The 22,308-nt window shown below is 42.1% G+C and overlaps 1 protein-coding gene, 11 non-coding genes and 1 pseudogene across 12 annotated transcripts in view; 8 read left to right on the top strand and 5 right to left on the bottom strand.

Annotated features, from left to right (window-relative positions):
- Positions 1 to 22,308, bottom strand: part of LOC130222028 (NLR family CARD domain-containing protein 3-like) — a 503,712-nt gene that overhangs the window by 193,331 nt on the left and 288,073 nt on the right.
- LOC130224223 (U4 spliceosomal RNA) lies at positions 1,462 to 1,602 on the top strand. The gene has a single exon (XR_008837291.1). It is a non-coding gene; the product is annotated as a U4 spliceosomal RNA (small nuclear RNA).
- trnas-gcu (transfer RNA serine (anticodon GCU)) lies at positions 2,487 to 2,568 on the bottom strand. Its single transcript has one exon. It is a non-coding gene; the product is annotated as a tRNA-Ser (tRNA).
- Positions 2,748 to 2,829, bottom strand: trnas-gcu (transfer RNA serine (anticodon GCU)). Its single transcript has one exon. It is a non-coding gene; the product is annotated as a tRNA-Ser (tRNA).
- Positions 4,233 to 4,373, top strand: LOC130224267 (U4 spliceosomal RNA). Its single transcript, XR_008837334.1, has one exon. It is a non-coding gene; the product is annotated as a U4 spliceosomal RNA (small nuclear RNA).
- On the bottom strand, positions 7,705 to 7,823 carry LOC130224057 (5S ribosomal RNA; annotated as a pseudogene).
- On the top strand, positions 8,962 to 9,033 carry trnap-ugg (transfer RNA proline (anticodon UGG)). Its single transcript has one exon. It is a non-coding gene; the product is annotated as a tRNA-Pro (tRNA).
- On the top strand, positions 9,502 to 9,573 carry trnaq-uug (transfer RNA glutamine (anticodon UUG)). Its single transcript has one exon. It is a non-coding gene; the product is annotated as a tRNA-Gln (tRNA).
- On the top strand, positions 10,154 to 10,225 carry trnaq-uug (transfer RNA glutamine (anticodon UUG)). Its single transcript has one exon. It is a non-coding gene; the product is annotated as a tRNA-Gln (tRNA).
- trnaq-uug (transfer RNA glutamine (anticodon UUG)) lies at positions 10,806 to 10,877 on the top strand. The gene has a single exon. It is a non-coding gene; the product is annotated as a tRNA-Gln (tRNA).
- Positions 13,617 to 13,688, top strand: trnap-ugg (transfer RNA proline (anticodon UGG)). The gene has a single exon. It is a non-coding gene; the product is annotated as a tRNA-Pro (tRNA).
- On the top strand, positions 15,467 to 15,538 carry trnaq-uug (transfer RNA glutamine (anticodon UUG)). The gene has a single exon. It is a non-coding gene; the product is annotated as a tRNA-Gln (tRNA).
- Positions 16,700 to 16,818, bottom strand: LOC130223921 (5S ribosomal RNA). Its single transcript, XR_008837029.1, has one exon. It is a non-coding gene; the product is annotated as a 5S ribosomal RNA (ribosomal RNA).

Raw genomic sequence — 22,308 nt, 5'->3', positions numbered from 1 at the left:
TTTTGCTTCTTAGACTTTTACACACCTGAAACTTGTCTATAGCGCTTGTTCACTGCTGCTCTTATAGTTGTGTAAATTGCTTCCTTGTCCTCATTTGTAAGTCGCTTTGGATAAAAGCGTCTGCTAAATGACTAAATGTAAATGTAAATGTAAAGTTAACACTAGCAGTGCTTTTTTTAACACTATGCAAGTGTAAAAAAAATGTACTCTTTTTCAAGTGTAAATTTAACTCAATTCAGTGTGGACCTATATAAACACTAAAGAAGTGTTAAATTTCACACTTTGAGAGTGAAATTAACACTTCAAAATTTGCTGTGTAAGCACAGCGTTGTGCTAGAGAAAGGATTAACTTTTGGGACTCGAATGGATGTTCTTACAGAAAAGATGAAGATAAAGGTTGTTAAAAGGAGCTTTATCAGTAGCTCTGATCAGTGCCCCAGAGTTAAGGCTGATTTATACCTCTGCGTCAAGCGCACGCGTATGCTACGGCGCAGCCTACACGTGGTTGCATAGCACCTCGCTGTGGCCGTGGGCGACATTGACGCGCACCTCTCAAAAAAATGTCATGCGTGCGCATAGCGCAAGCTCTGAGATTGGTCGGCTTGGTAACGCTGACAAGTGTGGGCGGAGGTGAGAGCCGCTCGAGCGTGTAGCAGTGGGTGTTTGAAAGTGTGGAGTCCCATGAAGGAGCTCCGGATGAAGACTGTTGTTTTGTGTTTACCTTTTAATTAAAGTTGTTGCACGTCCACTGGTTCCTGCCTCAAAATGAGCGAATTTGAGCCACTTGCTCATTAAGGAAGCGTTCAGAAAAAAAACAAAACACCAGCGAAGAAACTCAACACAGAGAAACATAAACACCTACTGCCAGCTAGCGTTTCGGAAGTGTATTGCAGAGCAACAGAAACAGTGCGCAGAAGTATAAGTGCACGGCTACGCGCAAGGCTTGCGCCGTGGATCACGCTGATCACTTGACACAGAAGTATAAACCAGGCTTTATTGTTCAACATTAACTGCAACAAGTTTCTTCTGGTTTTGTTGGAGAGAAACTAGACAGAATGCCTGAGTCTAAAAACGGCAGCATAGCTGACCTTGGATTTCTGTCAAAATATGGTTTCAGTGCCCTTGCATTCTTCATTACCTTACCCCAATCCCTGTACAGCCCAATAAATACATCCCAATCTCAACCCTTTTCTCTGCCGTTCATCGTTGTGACTCCGCCCCTTTACCAGATTACCCACAATTCTCTTCTCCCAGATTCACATAAGTAGTGTATACTTTTCTTTAAGTAAAAATGAAACAATGTATAAGTAATTATTTTTGGACAAATCAATAACCTGTTCTGCAGACACAGCATGCACTCATTGGTGCCAGAGGGCTGATTGCTGGCAGTTTAAAGTTTGATGCCACCTTGTCGATGCATGTCCAGATTGGTACACAGAAGAGTTCGTAGCTGTTATAGCTATTCTTCCACAGAGGCAATATCGTAGCCTGTGAGGTCTATCCGAGGCGTGATCATTGCTGGTTGAAAACTTTACCCAATACCTCGCTGGGATGACTTGAAATACAGTCAGCTCTGGCAATTTTTGTCAGCCTCTTAGTAGGCTTAATGTTCTGTTGAAAAGGATAGCTGTGCTTTTGTTTCTTTAGCATGTTGCAACTTTCATTGAGCTCCTAAACATGCTGCAGGCTGGATTAACCTGTACCATAACATTCTTCAGAATGCGAGCAGAGTGCGTGTAAGAAACCTTCCATGGAAGCACCAGGCTCTCTAAAATACTAAAGCAATTGAACGACGAGAGTGGGATTCGAACCCACACAAGCAGAGCACAGTGGATTAGCGGTCCATCCCTGCCGGAGGCTGGATTAACTTCTACCATAACATCCTTCAAAACGCTAAGAGGGTGCGAGTAAAACACCTTCCACGGAAGCACGGGGCTCTCTCAAACACCATAGCAAATGGTCAACGAGGATGGGATTCAAACCCACACAGGCAGTGCACAATGGATTAGAAGTGCATCACCCTAACTACTCGGCCACCTCATCACGTATGCGCCTACTTCTTTGATGGAGGCTGGACTGCGGCACATATTTGTTTCTGCAATTCTGTATGTTTCTGCAATTATGTTCGGTAAGATGACTTTCAATTTTGCCATAACATGCTTCGAAGCACGAAGATGGTGCGAGTAAGATAACTTCCCCGGAAGCACCGGGCTCTCTTTAATGAACGACGAGGATGGGATTCGAACCCATGCGTGCAGAGCACAATGGATTAGCAGTCATTCGCCTTAACCACTCGGCCACCTCGTCATGCATGTAGCCGCTTTCCTGATGGGGGCTGGACTTTGCCATAAATGTATGTATTTGCAGCTACTTTCGATACAGATGACATTAAATTTTGCAGCAACATCCTTCAAAACGCAAAGAGGGTGCGAGTAATACACCTTCCACTGAATCACCAGGATCTCTCAAATGCCAGTGCATTTGAGCAACGAGGATGGGATTCGAACTCACGCGTGCAGAGCACAATGGATTAGCAGTCCATCGCCTTAACCACTCGGCCACCTCGTCATGCATGTAGCCATTTTCCTGATGGGCGCTGGACTTTGGCATAAATGTATGTATTTGCAGCTACTTTCGATACAGAGGACATTAAATTTTGCAGCAACATCCTTCAAAACGCAAAGAGGGTGCGAGTAATGCACCTTCCACTGAATCACCGGGATCTCTCAAATGCCAGTGCATTTGAGCGACGAGGATGGGATTCGAACCCACGCGTGCAGAGCACAATGGATTAGCAGTCCATCGCCTTAACCACTCGGCCACCTCGTCACATATGCTGCCACTTTCCTGATGGAGGCTGGACTGGGGCACATATGTGGTCATGTATGTTTTTGCAACTGTTTTCGGTAAGATGACACTCAATTTTGCCATAACATGCTTCGAAGCACGAAGAGGGTGCAAGTAAGTTACCTTCCACGTAAACACCAGGCTCTCTTAAACAAATGACCAGGCTGGAATTCGACTCACACATGCAAAGCACAAAGGATTAGCAGTCCATCGCCTTAACCACTCAGCCACCTCGCCGCGCACATAGGTGCTCTCCTAATGGAGACTGGACTATGGCAAATACGTATGTTTTTGCAGCTATTTTCGCTAAATATCACATACAGTTTTGCCATAAACATCCTTTAAGACGCAGAGAGGTGCAAGTAAGAAACCTTAGACAGAAGCAGGTGCCTCTCTCAAAACAGTGAAACTATGAGGATGGGATTTAAACCAGAACTTGCAGAGTACAACATACTAACCTAAGCACTCGGCCACCTCGTCACGTGTAAGCACAGCGCAAGTGCAAGCTCTGAGATTGGTCGGCTTGGTAGCGCTGACGAGTGTGGGCGGAGGTGAGAGCCGCTCGAGCGTGAAGCAGCGGGTGTTTACAAGTGTGGAGTCCCATGAAGGAGCTCCGGATGGAGACTGTTGTTTTGTGTTAACCTTTTCATTAAAGTTGTTGCACGTCCACTGGTTCCTGCCTCAAAATGAGCGAATTTGAGCCACTTGCACATTAAGGAAGCGGTCAGAAAAAAACAAAACACCAGCGAAGAAACTCAACACAGAGAAACATAAACACCTACTGCCAGCTAGCGTTTCGGAAGTGTATTGCAGAGCAACAGAAACAGTGCGCAGAAGTATAAGTGCACGGCTACGCGCAAGGCTTGCGCCGTGGATCACGCTGATCACTTGACACAGAAGTATAAACCAGGCTTTATTGTTCAACATTAACTGCAACAAGTTTCTTCTGGTTTTGTTGGAGAGAAACTAGACAGAATGCCTGAGTCTAAAAACGGCAGCATAGCTGACCTTGGATTTCTGTCAAAATATGGTTTCAGTGCCCTTGCATTCTTCATTACCTTACCCCCCAATCCCTGTACAGCCCAATAAATACATCCCAATCTCAACCCTTTTCTCTGCCGTTCAGCGTTGTGACTCCGCCCCCTTTACCAGATTACCCACAATTCTCTTCTCCCAGATTCACATAAGGAAGTGTATACTTTTCTTTAAGTAAAAATGAAACAATGTATAAGTAATTATTTTTGGACAAATCAATAACCTGTTCTGCAGACACAGCATGCACTCATTGGTGCCAGAGGGCTGATTGCTGGCAGTTTAAAGTTTGATGCCACCTTGTCGTTGCATGTCCAGATTGGTACACAGAAGAGTTCGTAGCTGTTATAGCTATTCTTTCGCAGAGGCAATATTGTAGCCTATGAGGTCTATCTCAGGCGTGATCATTGCTGGTTGAAAACTTTACCCAATACCTCGCTGGGATGACTTGAAATACAGTCAGCTCTGGCAATTTTTGTCAGCTTCTTAGTAGGCATAATGTTCTGTTGAAAAGGATAGCTGTGCTCCTGTTTCTTTAGCATGTTGCAACTTTCGTTGAGCTCCTAAACATGCTGCAGGCTGGATTAACCTGTACCATAACATTCTTCAGAGTGCGTGTAAGAAACCTTCCATGGAAGCACCAGGCTCTCTAAAATACTAAAGCAATTGAACGACGAGAGTGGGATTCGAACCCACACAAGCAGAGCACAGTGGATTAGCGGTCCATCCCTGCCGGAGGCTGGATTAACTTCTACCATAACATCCTTCAAAACGCTAAGAGGGTGCGAGTAAAACACCTTCCACGGAAGCACGGGGCTCTCTCAAACACCATAGCAAATGGTCAACGAGGATGGGATTCAAACCCACACAGGCAGTGCACAATGGATTAGAAGTGCATCACCCTAACTACTCGGCCACCTCATCACGTATGCGCCTACTTCTTTGATGGAGGCTGGACTGCGGCACATATTTGTTTCTGCAATTCTGTATGTTTCTGCAATTATGTTCGGTAAGATGACTTTCAATTTTGCCATAACATGCTTCGAAGCACGAAGATGGTGCGAGTAAGATAACTTCCCCGGAAGCACCGGGCTCTCTTTAATGAACGACGAGGATGGGATTCGAACCCATGCGTGCAGAGCACAATGGATTATCCAGTACCGATTTGCACCAGGTTTCTTAAAAACCCCATCTCCAAAAAACCATAAATCATTTTCACAGTACAATCTTTCAAATCCCACTATTTCTCTCCAAATCTTACACTCACATCTTTACTTGGTTTATTTTCTTCCATGTTTTCTATTCTTGTTAACCATTCTGCTGGTATGGCATTTTTAATTATGTCGTATTCCTTTATTAAGTCTTGTCTGTTAAAATCCTCCTTCGCTTTGTCCATCACATCAATAACATACTGCACCGGTAAGAATCCTTCCTTAAATTCATATAAAATATCCCTTACTCTTGTTATTCCCACCTCCCACCATTTCCTTAAAAAACACCACTTTCTCTTGATTAAGAATGTCACTGTTTAAGAATAAAGGCTGATTTAAAATGTTCTCGCGTCCTTGTATATTAAAATGTACACAAGTTAAAAATTTCCCCCATGCTCCAATCAATTCTTTATAAAAGTCTGGTAGACCCTCTGTCATGAATGTTTTCATCCTCATCCATAAAATATTATCTCCCATATTAAAATTGCCACTTTTACTTAAAAAATATTCCATTAATCTTTTCCATGCTGCCTTATTATCTTCATCCAAATATTTCCTTACCATTTTCACTCTTAAGCTGTTTTTTCTTTGTTCCACATCTATTAAACCTAGTCCCCCTTTGCCCACTTCTCCAATCAACGTTGCGTATTCTTGGAGGCTTCCCTTCCCATAAAAAAATCTAAAAAACATTTTTTCAGCCTTTTTTCCATCCACAGTGGCATTGATGACACATATAAAATATTCCATAATTTAGAAACCATTAAAACATTCAAAATGAAAACCCTCCCCTTCAAAGTTAAAGACATTAATTTCCAAAACCTCAGCCTTCTTTCAATCCCTCCTAACATTTCCTCCCACGTAGTTACTTCTGCTTTCTTTTCATCCCTCCCAACTACAATGCCTAAAATTTTAATTTCATCCATTTCCTTGAACGTAAAATGTCCAGATAAAGCCTCAGTTCCTCCAAATCTCAAATATACTGTTTTATCTTCGTTTATTTTAGCTCCTGAACCCTTGCAAAAATGTTGTACCGTTTCCATTGCTTGCTTTACACTTGCCAGATCTTGTAGTATTAATGTAGTATCATCAGCATATTGAAATATTTTATTCACTCCCCCCTCTACCTCTATTCCTTTTATTCGTTCCTCTTGCTTCACAGCTAATCCCAGTGGTTCTGCAACTAAGGCATATAAAAGTGCAGATAACGGGCAACCCTGTCTGATTGATCTTGTTATTTTAAAACAGTCCGTTAAAAAACCATTGCATTTTATCCTGGTTATAGCTCCTCTATATAAAATCTGAACCCACTTTATAAAATTTTCCCCAAAACCAAAACTCTGTTCTTCTGTCTTGATTTGTTGTTTTGTCCTCTGACTGTATATTGTCTCCTTCATACATCTGTCTGTCTACCCGCTGCTCTACCTCCTCCTCCTCTTCCCCCATCCACCATTCACATTTATTTAAAACCTTATTACAATCCGGGCACTTCACCGCATCGCAATCCCTTGCGAAATGCCCCCTTTCCTCGCACTTAAAACACTTAAAATCTGGACAGTCTTTCACCACATGATCTGGGCTCATGCACAGCCTGCAAGTTTTCACCTGATGGCTGTGCATCACCCTTAAGTATTGTGGTCCTTCTGCTGTCTCTATTCTTGTGCTGTACGGGAGGGACGCCACTTCTTTGGGGAATCTGGTTTTAACGAACCTCGTCCCATCTTCAATATCTGTGCCCGGATAAAACCTTCTTTTAATTTTTGAAATGGGACAAACTCTCCAATTATCCAATTTGTCTAAAATATCTATATCAACAACATAGACAGGCAGATGCATGAAGGAGACAACACAATCGCGGTTTTGTAGCCTCTTTACTGTACAGTTTATCCCTTTAATAGTCAATCCGTCTGTTAACACATCAGCATCTTCCTCTCTTTCAAGTGTTACTTCATATTCCTTGTTTTGTTTTGGTCTTACAGCCAAAATCTTTCCATCCCCAATCCTCTCCGTCACTGCTTTAATTAAATCCATTGCTCTCATCTCAGTTGTTTGTCCCATATCCACTGTTACAGTTGCTTCTTTTAGATAAATCCTTTTCCTTGCTTCCTTCTCCGATCGGTTTGTTTCTTTGTCGTCTTTGTCGTCAATCCAGTCCATTGTCATTTGCCTTCTCAAATCCGTCCACCATTGCCAGGTCTGTCACCGTAGATCCGTCCATTGCAAAAAAAATAGGAATAAAAAACACTCCTCCCGAACAGCTCACGCTGCTGGGAGGATAAACTAAACAAACTCAAAAAAAAGTTTAACAAAAATGTATTTGAGTCAAAAATAAAACTAATCAGAAGAAAATGTGGTGAGCCTCTCTCACTAACTGCAGCCAAACACTTCCTGGAATGTACCACTATCACACATGCACAGGGGGGTATGGCCGTATGCGAGAGCAGCCGTCAAGAGTTGGCTATTTAAAAATAGGCGCAGCACCAGGAGCCGAGTGCCGCTCAGCTTGCCTTGACACAGCACCGACAGAAACAATGCCCTTGGCCCCTCAATAGTTTACCTCTTTTTTATTTTTTTTTATTTATTTATTAATTTTTTTGCCAAATGAAGGAATTCAAAAAGCTTACAGCACCTGGTATTCCCAGGCGGTCTCCCATCCAAGTACTAAGCAGGTCCAATCCTGCTTTGCTTCCGTGTTCAGATGAGATCAGGCATTGCCGGGGTGGTATAGCCGTAAGCAAGAGCAGCTGTCAAGAGTTGGCTATTTAAAAATAGGCGCAGCACCAGGAGCCGAGTGCCGCTCAGGTTGCCTTGACACAGCACCGACAGAAACAATGCCCTTGGCCCCTCAATAGTTTACCTCTTCTAGGGGTGTGATTCTCGCTTTGGGTGCGAGAGGTCCTGGGTTCAAATCCCGGACGAGCCCTTGCAGCTGTCTTGTGTTTTACAGGGAGGTATTATGGCTTTCATAAAAACTTCTTTCGAAGAATTCCAGTTTGTCAGCAGATAGTATCACCACGTAAAACCTTCCCTGCACAGTGGCTTGCTGTTCTAGGAGAATGATTCTCGCTCATGCCACGAGAGCTCCCAGGTTCAAATTCTGGGCGAGCCCGTACAGTTGTCTCATGTTTTATGAGGGTGTTGAGGTTTTAGACAGAGGCCGTTTTCAGAGAATGCCGGTTTGACAGCAGATAGTGTTGCCATGTAAACTTGTTGCTTTTAATTGGCTCGTTGGTCTAGGGGTATGATTCTTGCTTCGGGTGTGAGAGGTCCTGGGTTAATTTACTGGACGAGTCCTTGCAGTTGTTTTTTGCTTTGAGGGACAGCTCGGCTTTCACAGAGGCCTGTTTCAACACCAGTTTATGAGCATTAGATAGCCTATAAGAAGGGTTTTGTTTCCATGGTGTAATGGTTAGCACTCTGGACTTTGAATCCAGTGATCCGAGTCCAAATATAGGTAGAACCTCTTCCATCTCTCCTTGCTTCAACTCAGTGAACTTAATGAGACCAATTTCAATCACACCAATCAGTGAGTAGTTCTGATACTATACGCTGAGATAGCTGTTTGATGCTATCATGATCCTCCTTCAGCAATCACTTATGTAACGTTATGTGTGGTTTTGCCATGCAGCATAAATCTGTGAAACTGATTAGATCAATTTACTCACTGAAACAGCTGGACAACAAAAATTTATAAGTAAACGAGTGACTCAACTTGTCGGTCTGGGGCTGCGAGTCTGGTTTTGGGTGGGAGAATTCACGCACAAGCCCTGCTTCAACGCATGAGATTTTGAAGGTATGTACTGACTCAATTGTTACATAAAGATTTCGAACCATGCACTGCTTCTGATGCCATGTGAAAGCTTCAAGGCTTAGTGGCTCGTTGGTCTAGGGGTATGATTCTCGCTTTGGGTGCGAGAGGTCCCGGGTTCAAATCCCGGACGAGCCCTTGTAGCTGTCTTGTGTTTTACAGGGGGGCGTTATGGCTTTCATAAAATCTTCTTTCGAAGAATTCCAGTTTGTCAGCAGATAGTATCACCACATAAAACCTTCCCTGCACAGTGGCTTGCTGTTCTAGGAGAATGATACTCGCTCGTGCCACGAGAGCTCCCAGGTTCAAATTCCGGGTGAGCCCGTACAGTTGTCTCATGTTTTATGAGGGCGTTGAGGTTTTAGACAGAGGCCATTTTCCGAGAATGCCGGTTTGTCAGCAGATAGTGTTGCCATGTAAACTTGCTGCTTTTTATTGGCGCGTTGGTCTAGGGGTTTGATTCTTGCTTCGGCTGTGAGAGGTCCCAGTTTCATTTACTGGACGAGCCCTTGCAGTTGTTTTTTGCTTTGAGGGACAGCTTGGCTTTCACAGAGGCCTGTTTCAACGCCAGTTTCCGAGCATTAGATAGCCTGTAAGAAGTGTCTTGGTTCCATGGTGTAATGGTTAGCCCTCTGGACTTTGAATCCAGTGATCCGAGTTCAAATCTCGGTGGAACCTCTTCCTTTGCTTCTTGCTTTAAATCAGTGAAATGAATGAGATCATTTTCAATCACACCAATCAGTGAGTAGTTCTGATACTATACGCTGAGATAGCTGTTTGATGCTATCACGATCCTCCTTCAGCAATCACTTATGTAACGTTATGTGTGGTTTTGCCATGCAGCAAAAATCTGTGAAACTGATGAGATCAATTTACTCACTGAAACAGCTGGACAACAAAAATTTATAAGTAAACGAGTGACTCAACTTGTCGGTCTGGGGCTGCGAGTCTGGTTTTGGGTGGGAGAATTCACGCACAAGCCCTGCTTCAACGCATGAGATTTTGAAGGTATGTACTGACACAATTGTTACATAAAGATTTCCAACCATGCACTGCTTCTGATGCCATGTGAAAACTTCATGTTTTAGTGGCTAGTTGGTCTAGGTGTATGATTCTTGCTTAGGGTGTGAGAGGTCCCGGGTTAAAATCCTGGACGAGCCCTTGCAGTTGATTTTTGTTTTGAGGGACAGCTTGGATTTCACAGAGGCCTGTTTCAACGCCAGTTTCCGAGCATTAGATAGCCTGTAAGAAGAGTCTTGGTTCCATGGTGTAATGGTTAGCACTCTGGACTTTGAATCCAGTGATCCAAGTTCAAATCTCGGTGGAACCTCTTCCTTTGCTTCTTGCTTTAAATCAGTGAAATGAATGAGACCATTTTCAATCACACCAATCAGTGAGTAGTTCTGATACTATACGCTGAGATAGCTGTTTGATGCTATCACGATCCTCCTTCAGCAATCACTTATGTAACGTTATGTGTGGTTTTGCCATGCAGCAAAAATCTGTGAAACTGATGAGATCAATTTACTCACTGAAACAGCTGGACAACAAAAATTTATAAGTAAACGAGTGACTCAACTTGTCGGTCTGGGGCTGCGAGTCTGGTTTTGGGTGGGAGAATTCACGCACAAGCCCTGCTTCAACGCATGAGATTTTGAAGGTATGTATTGACTCAATTGTTACATAAAGATTTCCAACCATGCACTGCTTCTGATGCCATGTGAAAACTTCATGTTTTAGTGGCTAGTTGGTCTAGGTGTATGATTCTTGCTTAGGGTGTGAGAGGTCCCGGGTTAAAATCCTGGACGAGCCCTTGCAGTTGATTTTTGTTTTGAGGGACAGCTTGGATTTCACAGAGGCCTGTTTCAACGCCAGTTTCCGAGCATTAGATAGCCTGTAAGAAGAGTCTTGGTTCCATGGTGTAATGGTTAGCACTCTGGACTTTGAATCCAGTGATCCGAGTTCAAATCTCGGTGGAACCTCCGCCTTTGCTTCTTGCTTTAAATCAGTGAAATGAATGAGACCATTTTCAATTACACCAATCAGTGAGTAGTTCCGATACTATACGCTGAGATAGCTATTTGATGCTCCCACGGTCCTCCTTCAGCAATCACTTATGTAACATAATGTGTGGTTTTGCTATGCAGCATAAATCTGTGAAACTGATGAGATCAATTTACTCACTGAAACAGCTGGACAACAAAAATTTATAAGTAAACGAGTGACTCAACTTGTCGGTCTGGGGCTGCGAGTCTCGTTTTGGGTGGGAGAATTCACGCACAAACCCTGCTTCAACGCATGAGATTTTGAAGGTATGTTGTGACTCAATTGTTACATAAAGATTTCCAACCATGCACTGCTTCTGATGCCATGTGAAAACTTCATGTTTAAGTGGCTAGTTGGTCTAGGTGTATGATTCTTGCTTAGGGTGTGAAAGGTCCCGGGTTAAAATCTTGGACGAGCCCTTGCAGCTGTCTTGTGTTTTACAGGGGGGCATTATGGCTTTCATAAAATCTTCTTTCGAAGAATTCCAGTTTGTCAGCAGATAGTATCACCACATAAAACCTTCCCTGCACAGTGGCTTGCTGTTCTAGGAGAATGATTCTCGCTCGTGCCACGAGAGCTCCCAGGTATAAATTCCGGGTGAGCCCGTACAGTTGTCTCATGTTTTATGAGGGCGTTGAGGTTTTAGACAGAGGCCGTTTTCAGAGAATGTCGGTTAGTCAGCAGATAGTGTTGCCATGTAAACTTGCTGCTTTTTATTGGCTCGTTGGTCTAGGGGTATGATTCTTGCTTCGGGTGTGAGAGGTCCCAGTTTCATTTACTGGACGAGCCCTTGCAGTTGTTTTTTTGCTTTGAGGGACAGCTTGGCTTTCACAGAGGCCTGCTTCAACGCCAGTTTCCGAGCATTAGATAGCCTATAAGAACGGTCTTGTTTCCATGGTGTAATGCTTAGCACTCTGGACTTTGAATCCAGAGATCCGAGTTCAAATCTCAGTGGAACCTCCGCCTTTGCTTCTTGCTTTAAATCAGTGAAATGAATGAGACCATTTTCTATCACACCAATCAGTGAGTAGTTCCGATATTATACGCTGAGACATCTATTTGATGCTACCACGGTCCTCCTTCAGCAATCACTTATGTAACATGATGTGTGGTTTTGCCATGCAGCATAAATCTGTGAAACTGATGAGATCAATTTACTCACTGAAACAGCTGGACAACAAAAATTTTTAAGTAAACGAGTGACTCAACTTGTCGGTCTGGGGCTGCGAGTCTGGTTTTGGGTGGGAGAATTCACGCACAAGCCCTGCTTCAACGCATGAGATTTTGAAGGTATGTACTGACTCAATTGTTACATAAAGATTTCCAACCATGCACTGCCTCTGATGCCATGTGAAAACTTCATGTTTTAGTGGCTAGTTGGTCTAGGTGTATGATTCTCGCTTAGGGTGTGAGAGGTCCAGGGTTAAAATCCTGGACGAGCCCTTGCGGTTGATTTTTGTTTTGAGGGACAGCTTGGATTTCACAGAGGCCTGTTTCAACACCAGTTTCTGAGCATTAGATAGCCTGTAAGCGGTGTCTTGGTTCCATGGTGTAATGGTTAGAACTCTGGACTTTGAATCCAGTGATCCAAGTCCAAATATCGGTGGAAGCTCTTCCTTCTCTCCTTGCTTTAAATCAGTGAACTGAATGAGACCATTTTCAATCACACCAATCAGTGAGTAGTTCTGATACTATACGCTGAGATAGCTGTTTGATGCTATCACGATCCTCCTTCAGCAATCACTTATGTAACGTTATGTGTGGTTTTGCCATGCAGCATAAATCTGTGAAGCTGATGAGATCAATTTACTCACTGAAACAGCTGGAAAACAAAAATATATAAGTAAACGAGTGACTCAACTTGTCGGTCTGGGGCTGCGAGTCTGGTATTGGTTGGGAAAATTCACGCACAAGCCCTGCTTCAACGCATGAGATTTTGAAGGTATGTACTGACTCAATTGTTACATAAAGATTTCCAACCATGCACTGCTTCTGATGCCATGTGAAAACTTCATGTTTAAGTGGCTAGTTGGTCTAGGTGTATGATTCTTACTTAGGGTGTGAGAGGTCCCGGGTTAAAATCCTGGACGAGCTCTTGCAGTTGATTTTTGTTTTGAGGAACAGCTTGGATTTCACAGAGGCCTGTTTCAATACCAGTTTCTGAGCATTAGATAGCCTTTAAGACGTGTCTTGGTTCCATGGTGTAATGGTTAGCACTCTGGACTTTGAATCCAGGGATTCGAGTTCAAATCTCTGTGCAACCTCTTCCTTCTCTTCTTGCTTTAAATCAGTGAAATGAATGAGACCATTTTCAATCACACCAATCAGTGAGTAGTTCTGATACTATACACTTAGATAGCTATTTGATGCTCCCACAGTCCTCCTTCAGCAATCACTTATGTAACATTATGTGTGGTTTTGCCATGCAGCATAAATCTGTGAAACTGATGAGATCAATTTACTCACTGAAACAGCTGGACAACAAAAATTTATAAGTAAACGAGTGACTCAACTTGTCGGTCTGGGGCTGCGAGTCTGGTTTTGGGTGGGAGAATTCACGCACAAACCCTGCTTCAATGCATGAGATTTTGAAGGTATGTTGTGACTCAATTGTTACATAAAGATTTCCAACCATGCACTGCTTCTGATGCCATGTGAAACCTTTGCGTTTTAGTGGCTCGTTGGTCTAGGGGTATGATTCTCACTTTGGGTGCGAGAGGTCCTGGGTTCAAATCCCGGACGAGCCCTTGCAGCCGTCTTGTGTTTTACAGGGGGGCATTATGGCTTTCATAAAATCTTCTTTCGAAGAATTCCAGTTTGTCAGCAGATAGTATCGCCACATAAAACCTTCCCTGCACAGTGGCTTGCTGTTCTAGGAGAATGATTCTCGCTCGTGCCATGAGAGCTCCCAGGTATAAATTCCGGGTGAGCCCGTACAGTTGTCTCATGTTTTATGAGGGCGTTGAGGTTTTAGACAGAGGCCGTTTTCAGAGAATGCCGGTTAGTCAGCAGATAGTGTTGCCATGTAAACTTGCTGCTTTTTATTGGCTCGTTGGTCTAGGGGTATGATTCTTGCTTTGGGTGTGAGAGGTCCCTGTTTCATTTACTGGACGAGCCCTTGCAGTTGTTTTTTGCTTTGAGGGACAGCTTGGCTTTCACAGAGGCCTGTTTCAACGCCAGTTTCCGAGCATTAGATAGCCTATAAGAAGGGTCTTGTTTCCATGGTGTAATGCTTAGCACTCTGGACTTTGAATCCAGTGATCCGAGTCCAAATATCGGTGGAACCTCTTCCTTCTTCCTTCAAATCAGTGAACTGAATGAGACCATTTTCAATCACACCAATCAGTGAGTAGTTCTGATACTATACGCTGAGATAGCTGTTTGATGCTATCACGATCCTCCTTCAGCAATCACTTATGTAATGTTATGTGTGGTTTTGCTATGCAGCATAAATCTGTGAAGCTGATGAGATCAATTTACTCACTGAAACAGCTGGACAACAAAAATTTATAAGTAAACGAGTGACTCAACTTGTCGGTCTGGGGCTGCGAGTCTAGTTTTGGGTGGGAAAATTCACGCACAAGCCCTGCTTTAATGCATGAGATTTTGAAGGTATGTACTGACTCAATTGTTACATAAAGATTTCCAACCATGCACTGCTTCTGATGCCATGTGAAAACTTCATGTTTTAGTGGCTAGTTGGTCTAGGTGTATGATTCTCACTTAGGGTGTGAGAGGTCCCGGGTTAAAATCCTGGACGAGCCCTTGCAGCTGTCTTGTGTTTTACAGGGGGGCATTATGGCTTTCATAAAATCTTCTTTCGAAGAATTCCAGTTTGTCAGCAGATAGTATCACCACATAAAACCTTCCCTGCACAGTGGCTTGCTGTTCTAGGAGAATGATTCTCGCTCGTGCCACGAGAGCTCCCAGGTATAAATTCCGGGTGAGCATTCTCTCCTTTCTTCAAATCAGTGAACTGAATGAGACCATTTTCAATCACACCAATCAGTGAGTAGTTCTGATACTATACGCTGAGATAGCTGTTTGATGCTATCACGATCCTCCTTCAGCAATCACTTATGTAATGTTATGTGCGGTTTTGCCATACAGCATAAATCTGTGAAGCTGATGAGATCAATTTACTCACTGAAACAGCTGGACAACAAAAATTTATAAGTAAACGAGTGACTCAACTTGTCGGTCTGGGGCTGCGAGTCTAGTTTTGGGTGGGAGAATTCACGCACAAGCCCTGCTTCAACGCATGAGATTTTGAAGGTATGTACTGACTCAATTGTTACATAAAGATTTCCAACCATGCACTGCTTCTGATGCCATGTGAAAACTTCATGTTTTAGTGGCTAGTTGGTCTAGGTGTATGATTCTCACTTAGGGTGTGAGAGGTCCCGGGTTAAAATCCTGGACGAGCCCTTGCGGTTGATTTTTGTTTTGAGGGGCAGCTTGGATTTCACAGAGGCCTGTTTCATAACCAGTTTCTGAGCATTAGATAGCCTGTAAGAAGTGTCTTGGTTCCATGGTGTAATGGTTAGCACTCTGGACTTTGAATCCAGTTATCCGAGTTCAAATCTCGGTGGAACCTCTGCCTTTGCTTCTTGCTTTAAATCAGTGAAATGAATGAGACCATTTTCAATCACACCAATCAGTGAGTAGTTCCGATACCATACGCTGAGACATCTATTTGATGCTACCACGGTCCTCCTTCAGCAATCACTTATGTAACATGATGTGTGGTTTTGCCATGCAGCATAAATCTGTGAAACTGATGAGATCAATTTACTCACTGAAACAGCTGGACAACAAAAAATTTCAAGTAAACGAGTGACTCAACTTGTTGGTCTGGGGCTGCGAGTCTGGTTTTGGGTGGGAGAATTCACGCACAAACCCTGCTTCAACGCATGAGATTTTGAAGGTATGTTGTGACTCAATTGTTACATAAAGATTTCCAACCATGCACTGCTTCTGATGCCATGTGAAAGCTTCACTGTTAGTGGCTCGTTGGTCTAGGGGTATGATTCTTGCTTTGGGTCCGAGAGGTCCTGGGTTCAAATCCCGGATGAGCCCTTGCAGCTGTCTTGTGTTTTACAGGGGGGCGTTATGGCTTTCATAAAATCTTCTTTCGAAGAATTCCAGTTTGTCAGCAGATGGTATCACCACATAAAACCTTCCCTGCACAGTGGCTTGCTGTTCTAGGAGAATGATTCTCGCTCGTGCCACGGGAGCTCCCAGGTATAAATTCCGGGTGAGCCCGTACAGTTGTCTCATGTTTTATGAGGGCGTTGAGGTTTTAGACAGAGGCCATTTTCAGAGAATGCCGGTTTGTCAGCAGATAGTGTGGCCATGTAAACTTGCTGCTTTTTATTGGCTCGTTGGTCTAGGGGTATGATTCTTGCTTCGGGTGTGAGAGGTCCCAGTTTCATTTACTGGACGAGCCCTTGCAGTTGTTTTTTGCTTTGAGGGACAGCTTGGCTTTCACAGAGGCCTGTTTCAACACCAGTTTCCGAGCATTAGATAGCCTATAAGAAGGGTCTTGTTTCCATGGTGTAATGGTTAGCACTCTGGACTTTGAATCCAGTGATCCGAGTCCAAATATCGGTGCAACCTCTTTCTTCTCTCCTTGCTTCAAAGCAGTGAACTGAATGAGACCGTTTTCAATCACACCAATCAGTGAGTAGTTCCGATACTTTACGCTGAGACAGCAATTTGATGCTACCATGGTCCTCCTCCTTGAAGGAATTCAAAAAGCTTACAGCACCTGGTATTCCCAGGCGGTCTCCCATCCAAGTACTAACCAGGTCCATCCCTGCTTTGCTTCCGAGTTCAGATGAGATCAGGCATTGCCAGGGTGGTATGGCCGTAAGCGAGAGCAGCTGTCAAGAGTTGGCTATTTAAAAATAGGCGCAGCACCAGGAGCCAAGTGCCGCTCAGCTTGCCTTGACACAGCACTGACAGAAACAATGCCCTAGGCCCCTCAATAGTTTTTTATATATTTTTTATTTATTTAGGAATATTTTTGCCAAATGAAGGAATTCAAAAAGCTTACAGCACCTGGTATTCCCAGGCGGTCTCCCATCCAAGTACTAACCAGGTCCAACCCTGCTTTGCTTCCGAGTTCAGATGAGATCAGGCATTGCCATTTTTTTTTCTTTTATTACACTGTTCAAAATTCATACAATTCACTTATTTATCCAGATTACACTTCAGACAAAACATTAAAAAGGTCCATAATCCATTCATAGCTTCACAACATTGTGTTTTTGTTTTTTTTTACATAAAATGTAAATTTATGAGTTTTTTATTATTACATTCTTTGTTCAGCCCCAACAGTAGCTTTCAATTCAATTCAAATCACCTTTATTTGTATAGCGCTTATACAATGTTGATTGTGTCAAAGCAGCTTCACATAAAAAAGGTCACAGTAAATAGGAACAGTATAGTTCAGTTTGTAGTGTTTAAGTTCAGTTCAGTTGAGCTCAGTTCAGTGTGGTTTAATAATCACTATTGAGAGTCCAAATATTAAAGGGCAAATCCAACGATGCGCAGCTCTACAGATCCCGAACCATGCAAGCCAGTGGCGACAGCGGAGAGGGAAAAAAAACTTCACTAATGGCGGAAGTGAAGAAAAAAAACCTTGAGAGAAACCAGGCTCAGTTGGGCACGACCATTTTAATTTCTCCGCTGGCCAAACGTCTTGTGCAGAGCTGCAGTCTCAGTGGCGGAGGCTGGAAGCTGGCCTCAGCGAAGACTCGTCTGATAGAGAATAGAGGATGCTGGGCAGCCAGCAAACAGTGCATTACAGTAGTCCAGCCTAGAAGTCATAAAAGCATGGACTAGCTTTTCTGCATCTGAGATGGATAGCATACTTCGTAACTTAGCGATATTTCTCAGATGAAAGAAAGCAGTTTTTGTGACATGGGATATATGATTTTTAAAAGTTAAATTGCTGTCTAATATGACACCCAGATCTTTTATAGTAGAGCTAACGCTAACTTTGTATCCCTCTAATTGTAGGTCGAGTTGTGAGATCTGCTGTGTACAGGATTTAGGCCCAATAAGTAATAATTCTGTTTTGTCTGAGTTTAAGAGAAGATAATTGTTGGTCATCCAGTCTTTAACATCTTTAATACACTCAGTTAGCTTGGACAGTTTAGACGTCTCGTCAGGTTTAGTTGAAATATATAATTGAGTATCATCTGCATAGCAGTGAAAGCTGATCCCATGTCTTCTAATAATGTCTCCCAGGGGTAGCATGTATATTGTAAACAGCAAAGGGCCTAAAACTGATCCTTGAGGCACCCCGTATTTTACTGGGCTGATTTGTGAAGGCTGTCCATTAATATTCACAAACTGGTAACGGTCAGATAAGTATGACTTAAACCATTGTAGGGCATGTCCCTGGACACCTGTAGACTTTAAGCGATTAATAAGGATATCATGGTCAATGGTGTCAAATGCTGCACTAAGATCGAGTAGAACTAATAGCGAGATGCACCCTTGGTCAGCAGCTAAGAGTAAATCGTTGGTTATTTTCACTAATGCAGTTTCTGTACTGTGATGAGCTCTGAAACCTGACTGAAACACTTCAAAAACATTGTTGGTCTGCAGAAAGGAGCATAATTGAGCAGAAACAACTTTTTCTAGTATTTTAGATATAAATGGAAGATTTGAAATAGGCCTATAATTAGCTAAGTTGCTGGGGTCCAGTTGTGGTTTCTTAGTAATAGGTTTAATAACAGCTAACTTGTAAGGATTTGGAACATGGCCTAAAGATAAAGAAGAGTTGATAATGTTAAGAAGAGGTTCAGGTAGCAGGTAGCAATTCTTTCAGTAACTTTGTTGGAATTGGGTCCAATATACACGTAGCTGATTTAGAGCTATTTATAATTTTGTCTAGCTCTTCCTGTTTTATGATTTTAAAGCACTGTAGGTTATTTAGATTCAGAGGCGTGTTTACTGGATCTGAAGTATAAGGCGGTGCAGAAAGTTTAATATCTCCTATTTTCTGTCTAAAGCCTTCTATTTTATCACTGAAAAAATTCATGAAGTCATCACTACTAATTTGCGGTGGAACGTTTTGTTCCAAAGATGACCGATTATTTGTTAATTTAGCAATGGTGTTAAATAAGAATCTAGGATTGTTATGATTATTTTCTATCAGTTTGCGGAGGTGCTCAGCCCTGGCAGATTTTAAAGCCCTCCTATAGCTGGACATACTGTCTTTGTATGCAATTCTAAATACTTCTAAATTAGTTTTTTTCCATTTACGTTCCAGGGCACGGGTTGCTGTTTTGAGAGCGCGGGTTTGACTATTATACCACGGTGTAGTTTTATTCTCTCTAGCTTTTTTTAGTTTGATGGGTGCCACAGTATTTAGAGTGCTAATAAAGATGGGATCCATACTGGTGGTTACTACATCAAGGTCATTTGTGTTTGCGGGTGTATTTCGAAGTAGAGAAAGATCAGGTAAGTTATTTATAAATTCATCTTTAGTGGATGGAACAATAGTTCTACTAGGGCGATATATTGGAGCGGATCTGCTAATTTCAGGTAAACACAGCTTATATAGTAAGAGGTAGTGGTCTGTAATATCATCACTTTGTGGTATAATGTCTACATCAATGACCTCAATTCCATAAGACAGAATTAGATCTAGTGTATGCTTTAGGCGATGAGTTGGACCAATAACATTTTGCTTTATTCCTAGTGAGACCAGCAAGTCCATAAACGCGAGCCCTAATGTGTCGTTAGCGTCATCTATGTGGATGTAAAGTCTCCTACAATTAGTATTTTATCAGTTTTAACTAGTAAGTCAGAGATAAAATCAGAAAACTCTTTTAGAAAATTGACATAGGGTCCTGGGGGTCTATATATGGTGATTAGAGCGAGAGATAACATAGGTTTTTGCATAGTGTTTGGAAGGACAACATTAAGCGCTAGTACTTCAAAGGAGCTAAATATAAGTCAGTTTCTCTGATTAACATTAAGAATATCACTAAAGATTGACGCGACTCCACCACCACGACCAGTTTGACGAGCCTCATGTTTATATAAGAATCCTGGAGGAGTTGCCTCATTTAAACTAATATAGTCATTTTGTTTCAGCCAGGTTTCAGTGAGACAGAGTGCATTAAGATTGTTATCTGTTATTATTTCATTTATGATAAGTGCTTTAGGTGCTAGTGACCTGATGTTTAGGAGACCAAGCTTCATGAAATTTGTATTTTCACTTTTTAGTGTTTTTTCTGGTTTAATTCTTAATAGATTATTTCTGGAGCACACAGTACGTTTGTTTCTTGATCTAATAATACGAGGAACAGACACAGTCTCTATGTGGTTAGCTAGGTATGCATTACTGATATTTATGTGGGAGGAATAGGAGTCTATGTGGCTAAATTGCGAATTTTGTGAATTTTTACTTACTAGTCAGATAGAGCATCACATCACATGTTGTATTTAACTAATTCGACATCTCTTCCAGACTGGACAAATTAACGGCGATACACTACAGTGCAGCTTCTTAGAATATCCATATGCTTCATTTGAGGAAGACCAGCTCTGCTGTAGTGCACCTTTCACCTGCCCAGCCTGCATGCCTGAAAAGTTGGCTGTTATAGCAGATGGAAATAGAAAACTATATTGCTTTCGCCGAGAGACAAGGTATATTCTTAATCACTTTAGTCATGCGTTTTATATACTTTACAGATTTATTGCATATTTTGTTTTTCTTTCTTTCTCAGCTCTGAGGCTCCTGCTTTTTCGAGGGGCTCTTTGTGGCTGAAGACAGTGCTGTCTAGATTTGACGACACCATTCTAAAAGCAGTGAGAACTGTACGTTTAAGTCACAAAAACAACTATACAGTATAAGTCCAACCTTGATTTTATTTAATTTGAGAGAATAAATGCAATATATTAACAACATGAGTTTCATTTGATGGTTTTGTTTATTATGTTTTATAGACACAGGGAAAAGGCACATGTGGGGACTCCATGTGGACAGCAGCAAGGGAAACATCAAGGAGGGCTTCCAAACTGGATGAAGAAGAGATGAAGGATGCAGTGTGTCACCATGGGTTCCTACTGAAAGCCCTAAATATGTACAGGGGGGAGATATTTGCCTACCCTCTGTATCTTCAGAAGGAGCTCATGCCAACTTGAGCAAGTTTTTTTGACATGCAGGACCAAGAGATGGCTCTGCAGTAGCCACACTTTTTTCTATTTGGTTGCCCAAATCCATGTGACGAGTTTCAACTAAGTTAAGTTAATGAGTGACGAGAAGCTATGCTAAAGTTAACTAGCCTATAGCCTATTGCTGTCTGCAAAAGACAGAGTATTTAAATGAACCATATAACTCCCACAAGTGCATACAATTCGACACAACTACGCAAGCATTGTTTTAACCTTTTTAACCAAACGTTAACGTTACTCTGTGAACAGCCTGTTGTCTAAATTACCACACTAATAGAGCTACATAAACAAACATGAGAGCACCTGACTGCAGACGTCAATAATGCAGCTCCTGATCAAATTCCCTTCCTGCATCCCAAAACTGTCTCCAGAACCCAGGTAAGGTACAAAAATCTATTCAACTAAAATAGTGATGAAGTCAAGTCTTTTTTTTTTTACTCAGCCGAGCCTACTCATGCGGGCATGTGCTGCAGTCATATGAGGAAACGCAACTTTCTAATATTAAGTTTTTATATATAATAAAATACATTAAACTTTGTTTCCAGAATACAAATAGTTTTTCAAGTATTTGTTTGAAATAAGTATTTGTAAAAAATATGCTATTTGTGTGTATTCGAATACGGCTCCACCCCTATTATATATATATATATATATATATATATATATATATATATATATATATATTAGAGGTGGGCGTAGATAAATTTTTTAAATCTAGATTAAAATGGCTCATTTTAATTCTGCCGAAACCATTCAGAACATGTGTGCTACCTAAATAATGACTAAAAGTAAGTCTTTGAGAACGGGTTTCTCAAGCCAGGGGGCGCATTACAGCAGGGGCTCATCTCCTGTTTCCAAAATGCATCACAAACTGCTTGAGAAACTGTTCTATGATAATTGGTGATGAAAATAAATAATGTTCAATAAGATGTACTTGTGTTTACTAACTGTCTATTTAGTGAAACATGAATGTTGAACTGTAGGCCTACATAGGAGGTCATGATGAACTGTTTACAGTCAGTAGCTTTTTCAATAGGTCAAATCTCTATTTCTCCTTCTTCTACCAGTCACTCAGGCAGACCAGCTTATTCACATTTTCTGGTGACAAACTAGTCTCTTGCATGAGACAGTTGTGGCAGGAGTCCCAATGTATTTACGGGCAATGTG

Source organism: Danio aesculapii, chromosome 4, assembly GCF_903798145.1.
Source record: "Danio aesculapii chromosome 4, fDanAes4.1, whole genome shotgun sequence".
Taxonomy (NCBI): Eukaryota; Metazoa; Chordata; class Actinopteri; order Cypriniformes; family Danionidae; genus Danio; species Danio aesculapii.
Note: the sequence above shows the minus strand (reverse complement) of the source record. Positions and strands in the feature narration are given on the sequence as shown.